The sequence below is a fragment of the Dendronephthya gigantea genome, unplaced genomic scaffold (genome assembly GCF_004324835.1).
Source record: "Dendronephthya gigantea isolate DGI-Jeju-01 unplaced genomic scaffold, DenGig_1.0 000126F, whole genome shotgun sequence".
Lineage (NCBI taxonomy): Eukaryota > Metazoa > Cnidaria > Anthozoa > Malacalcyonacea > Nephtheidae > Dendronephthya > Dendronephthya gigantea.
In genome coordinates, this window is record NW_021163136.1 from 569,913 (window position 1) to 575,557 (window position 5,645).

At 35.7% G+C, this 5,645-nt stretch overlaps 1 pseudogene; it reads right to left on the minus strand.

Moving 5' to 3' along the window:
- Positions 1-4,575: 4,575 nt before the first annotated feature.
- LOC114535830 lies at positions 4,576-5,291 on the minus strand (annotated as a pseudogene).
- Between the last annotated feature and the right edge of the window lie 354 nt (positions 5,292-5,645).

The window sequence follows — 5,645 nt, forward strand, 5'->3', positions numbered from 1 at the left end:
TAAAACATTTTAAATGGTTAGATAAATAACCTTTAGTTACTGTAAGTGTACTTTGTCTCATTTGAGGGCATGGATCAGTCACCAAAAGTGAAGTGTGTAAACTGCATAGAGGAGATTGTAATGTCAGAAATGAGAATCCATATGGAGAAATGTGGTGGTGGCACTTCCAGGTACTGCAAGCTTGTTATAGCACCTGTCCTGGCCCTTATCCTTTATAATACAGCATTAATGAAATTGCTTTAAATTCAGTGTTTTGCTTGCTTGTGAACACTGTTTGACTTAGAAAATGGCCAATGACCATCATTCACAACCTAATTATAAAAAAATATATAGCACTTGGACATTAGAGCATTGTACTAATGTACAGACTGTAGATCCCATTGTGTATAAATTTGAATTATATTTATGCTGTTGATATTTATAGCAGATCGAAAAGAGATGCGGAAATAATAAATGGACAGCTTGTTAGGTCTTCTTTTCTCCCTCGTATGTATCATCTCAAAATACTGCATTAATTTCTTAGGTGTGATGGTTCAGGGCAAATGCAAATAACTTCATTCATCAACCCAGATGATGGCGAGCCAGATGAGAATGTGGAAAATAATGGTATATGATTCAGTAATATTTTTATATGTTTACAGTAGTTATACTTATACTGTATTACTTATATCATGGATATACTAATTATGGACTCAGGCACTTCCTGACATTGTCCTGAGCTCCATAGTCATGAATGGGTTTTGTCATGTGCCAGTCAGAAAATAAGTTTCCAACCAAAAATCATGACACAATTTCTGGAATGCACAATATTACACATTATATGTATACAACATCACCTTATTAAACCTGACCAGCAAAAACTAACATCTTAACAGATTTTGTTTAACTGATAGGCCAGGGGAATCCCCTGGCCAGCACTGACATTAATGGTTAAGCATCAGAATATTAAGCACATGCCATTCCTTTTCTTAGAAAATACCAAGCAGTTGCAGAAAATGTTTCCAGGTGTGGAGGATGATGTGTTACAGTCTGCTGTTGCTGAAGCCATGGGAGATGTTAATGCAGCAGCTGAAATTCTGTTAGGTAAAAACTACAGGGTATTGCCTTCCTGACTCTGACATTTTGCTTGGACCATTCATGGATGCTTTATGCTTATTAATGTGTTCTATGGGCAAATGCACCATAAGACCAAATCTTATCTATGGTAGATAGAAATATAATTACCCATGGGAAGGTAAATAAAGTAGAACAGCTTTAATTATAGCCTTTTTTTCTAGCTCGAAATGGTTGCCAGTCTTTACAAGAATCTGAAACGTACCAATGTACTAACAATCCAACTGTTTCAGGTAGTGTACTGACCATACATACTAGCAAGCTACAGCATTACCTATTGGGGCAATTATGTGAGTCATATTAACTGTTGCCAATTAACATTGTTTGTTAATAATCTCCTTTAAGTGGCAATTAGTGATGACTCAGATGATGAGCAGCTTGACAGATATTTATTATCTGTTAGTCCTTTTATTGACAAAATTGAAGATAGTCCAGAAGAACCTGGCAAGTAATATTTGATATTTTTAGTTTACACACACCTGTAAATATCAAATCTTCCTGTGCTGTTGTATTACTTTCTATCCCCAAACAAATTTTTTGTGTTTGTTTGTATTATGCAAACATTGAGCATCACGTAATCAAAATGATGTGTAAAAATAACTGTGGAAATAACAGTTGTGCTGATTTCTTTGACATAAAAATATACAAAACTGGCAAACGTGATGCAAAAAAATCCACATCACTTTCCTCAACTACTGTACATTCAAACCCTGTATGAAGTAAAGGTGAAATCAAAATTCCCTGCCAGGACTGCTACCGTAAAAGCCAGGATTTGATGGAAATTAATATTTTTTAGATATTGCATCAATCATTAAATCTTTGGGAAAAGGACTAACTGGTCCAAGATTAAAAGTATCAACAGAAGATGAGAGCCTGGTATCAGATGCTATGGCCATCTATAAAGATCCACGTTTTGATGCTACCCGTCCACTGAGGATAACCTTTTTGAATCAACCAGCAGTCGATACCGGGGGTCCTAGGAGGGAGTTTTTTGAAAAAACATTTGCCAAACTGGCAAATGGAGAGGAAGGTTTCAGGTTGTTCGAGGGGCCTCCTACGAAGCTTTTACCAATTTACAGTAGCCGGATTGCCTTTTCTGGTGTTATGAAGTGTATGGGAAAGATGATGGCCCATTCGATTGCCCAGTGTGGAGTAGGATTTCCCAGACTCTCACCAGCTTGTTACTGGTATTTTGTCCATGGGGACATCAGTAAATGCATATCATATACTGACATTTCTGATGTGCATGATACAGATATAGCATTGGTTTTAGATAAGGTCATATATTTATAAGTTTCTAATAAGCATGATTAATGTAAAAATTATATATCATATAACTGTAACACTCACACCGCCAAGCAGAGACCAACTCAAGCAGACTTCATTATCATTTCGAGTTGCTAAAGGGATGCAAAACCATAAATGACTCCTTGGGGTGTACATGTCCTCTTATCCCGAGCTCACAATATTTTATAAAACATGTTTTACCATGTTTGCTAGGTTTTAGGAACTTGCTAGAGTGTGCAAAATGTGACAAAGTTATTTTACAGGAGGCAGAAATCAACAATCCTGGGGAAGAGAAAAGTATTACTTGCTCCAGTTGCAAAACATGTTGGCATCTCTGCTGTGCCCAGTTAACAGAAAACACAGCCAAAACTCTAAATAACTGGCTATGTTTCAATTGCCTTATAAACTCATGTGATCCTGCAGGTGATTTTCATGATGATACCAGCAGCAGTGATACCGACAATCTTGAGGATGAAGATATCAATGTTGGCGCTAGCACCAGTTCAGGTCTCAACCAACCTGTTGTTCATTCAACTGCTTTTGGCACTAATAATATATGTTCTGTTTGTTTTGATAGGAATATTCCTGTGGGTGGAACACACATTTGCTCCATATGTGAAAAGAAAGTTCATGCTTGGTGTAGCAACCATGAAGATGTTTCAAATTCGGCAAATTTGGTTGCCAAAGGAGTTGATCGAATTATAGAAATAATCTAACCTTCCACATCACTCCTAATTATATAAAAAATCAAGGTCTATAAAAACAACTCTGTGTGCGCACCAGCACCAGAGGGAAGGCAAAGTAGCAATTTGCAACCCCTATTGATTTTATAATGGAGAAGAGAATGGCCATAGATTCAAATTGCACCCTTGCCTTCTTATTGTCTGGTGTCCCAGTACATTGATAACAAAATTATATAAAAATTATATACCACGATTGTATATATGATTATATTGAAAATATGGAACCTAAAAAATTACCACTATAAACGAACTCACCACCATTTTACCTAATATAATACAAAATGTTGCATTGAAATCCGTCATAATATTTCAACTTGAGAAATGTTCACATGCTCAACCAGGATGCTTGCAGAAGAACATGTTAATTTCTTCTGTGATGATGCTATAGAAAATTGGTAATGGAGCTTAAGATAAAGTTCAGCAAGAAATATTATTTCTTTTATGCAGATGACAAGGATATTCACTGATCTATGTTATGAAAAACAAATGGAGTTGAGATATGAATGGGAATTACCTAAACAGAAATCATTGACAGTCTGCTCTGTTACCAAAGTATAAAAAGGTCATTGGATGTTAGCAAAGTGATGCTCAATGATAAACATCGGCTTTTATGGAATACAGACAACTGGCTTTTATGGAACAGATACTTCAAAATTTATTATTAATGTCTTTAGAATGACAGGACATTAAAGTTCATCAACTGCAATGGCAATGTGTTGGTTAAACGAATTATGAAAACAGTGTGTCACATGTGAATAACTTCAAGTTGAAACTATTGAGTTGGTTAGATATTGCACAAATGGTATTGGTATTTTGGTATAATTTAATTGGAGACAAGAACAAATAATAATTAGACATTTTTAACTTTCAAAATTTATTCTTACCCCACATGAATGTAAATAATATAAAATATTTATATTATTGAAATAATTATGTTAAAATTTGTTAAACACTTTTTGGGTAGTTTGGGTAGTTGTTCTAATGTGATTATTATAATAAAAGTGTTCCAAACAAAAAAATTTGGCAATTTAATTTTAGGTAGTTATGACTAAATCTACTGCTGATCACAGCATAAATGATTTTGTCAATGTATCACACAAACAATGGAGGCAGAAGGTTGCATAAAGCACCACAAACACAAACAATATCATCAGCAAGTGGGACCATTGAAATTGGTAGTTCATTTTTGAGAACATGAAAAACTTTCATCCTACCTATAGCCTGCTCCACATAAATCCTGACATTAGCAATATTAGATGTTTTTCTAACATCAGATGGTAACATCTGCATGGACTTTGCTTTGCTAGGTGGGATACATAATGTAGCCATCTTCATCATTAGTTCTTCCCTGATCTTAAACCCTCTGTCTGCCATAACCTCATCAAAAGGCTCAACAAGGTTGAGAAACCCAGAATCACAAACAATGAAAACATTAGTTGCTCTGCCACCATATGCAGGGGACACATACGAAATGGCACCATTAGGAGTGATAGCGACTAAAAACCTTGTAGGTATAGTGGTGCTTAATTATATTCAATCCACATAGTTGCAGCCAAATCTATCCCACTAGGAGTGTTGGTAAAACACTCAAAGCAATCGATGATGCATCTCACCTCTGGATAAAGTGCTTTGAAACACTTTGGGAGATTTTCCTTTATTCGAGCACAGGTAGGCCAAATAATCAATACTGCCAGCTCTTTTGACATCAACTTTATCCAGGTAATAAATATACTGCTGACAGAACCATCTGAAATTTTAAACCTATATGCCAAATACAGGTTCATCAGAGCAAGTCTAAGTTTCATTAATGTTAATAAAAACTCCTCCTCCAATCCAAGCTTTCTTATATTCTTCAAGCATATTCTTCAAATGGAGATACTGGTCTAGATTCCCTCTGTGTCTGTTGCATACCTCTCCAGTATTGCATATGCAGTGCTTTTGGAGCAGATGTTCAAATATGCAATGGAATGCTTCAGTTGAAGGGATCCCCGTATAAAACTTAACATCACACTCCCTGGCGAGCTGTTCAAACCGCAGTGGGACCATAAGTGAAGGTGGTTCAAAGTCAGAATCAATAGTGTTTAACAATTCATTTTGATGATGATTTTGGTGATGATTTTGATGATGTATCTCCTCAGAAAGAGCCATTATGCCTAATTATAAATGGTGTTGCAGGAACAGGTAAAAGTTACCTTATTAATGCTATCAGAAATCTTCTCCAAAATAAATGTGCTATTACTGCTTAAAATTAGCCATGGGGTCAAGAGGTAATAAAGAGCTAGTAGGACAAAATTTGTCTAGATTACAGCAGAGAGTCTTAACAACATTACATACATCATTATTGATGAGTACTCCATGCTTGGCCAAGTTACCTTTGGTTGGATAGATAAGCATTGCAAAGAACCAACTGGTTATAATAACACAAATTTTGGTGGAAAATCATTGATTTTAGCTGGTGATCCAGGTCAATTGCCGCCAGTTGCAGAAAAGCCTCTTTATTAT